The following is a 749-nucleotide window of genomic DNA, read 5'->3' as shown; positions in this document are numbered from 1 at the left end:
CTGTACCAGGGATTTGTGGCCCTCTAGTGGTCATAGTCAGAAGTGCATCCCAAAATGATATGAATATCTATTAAAGTTATTTATTTTCTTTTATTTCTTTCTCTCTCTTTATTTCTATCCTGAGGGTGAATTTAGCATACCCTGGCATAAACTGGACGGGCACAGGCTATAGGCAGTGAGCAGGCAGGAACGCCCCGTGCCGGCCCACTTCACGGCCCAGCGCCACTGGGTGCCATACTTCTGTAACAGCCACACACGCCAGACCACGATGGGCTAGCAGGGGCGAGTTCTTTTAGGATTCTGAGGGTGTGTAGTTTAGGGGATATAAGGCCCAGATAGATAAGCACATGTTCCACAGTCTCTTTGAACAGTTTATTCTCAGCAGTCTGAACACTTCAGTCAGCAATCACAGTAATAATAATCCAAGACAAGTTCTAGGGGCAGTGACTTCAGTACCTGATGTGTGAGGCTGAGGTGTCTCTGTGCTCCAGTGTCCTCCCTCTGCACATGTCTCTGGATCCTCTGTAGCTTCTGCAGTTACATATACTCATTTTCTGTCCTGTACAGAAATATCTTGTCCTTCCAGCTCTTTCTTATGTGCAACTAATGTGCAATCTCTTCCCAGCTTTGCTGAGGTGCTTCTGCTGCTACAGGTTGCTGCACTATTACCCAGACACTGGACCTGCTCTACACTACCACACAGACACTGGGCCTGCTCTGCTCTACCACACAGACACTGGGCCTGCTCT

Source organism: Engystomops pustulosus, chromosome 8, assembly GCF_040894005.1.
Source record: "Engystomops pustulosus chromosome 8, aEngPut4.maternal, whole genome shotgun sequence".
Lineage (NCBI taxonomy): Eukaryota > Metazoa > Chordata > Amphibia > Anura > Leptodactylidae > Engystomops > Engystomops pustulosus.
Note: the sequence above shows the minus strand (reverse complement) of the source record.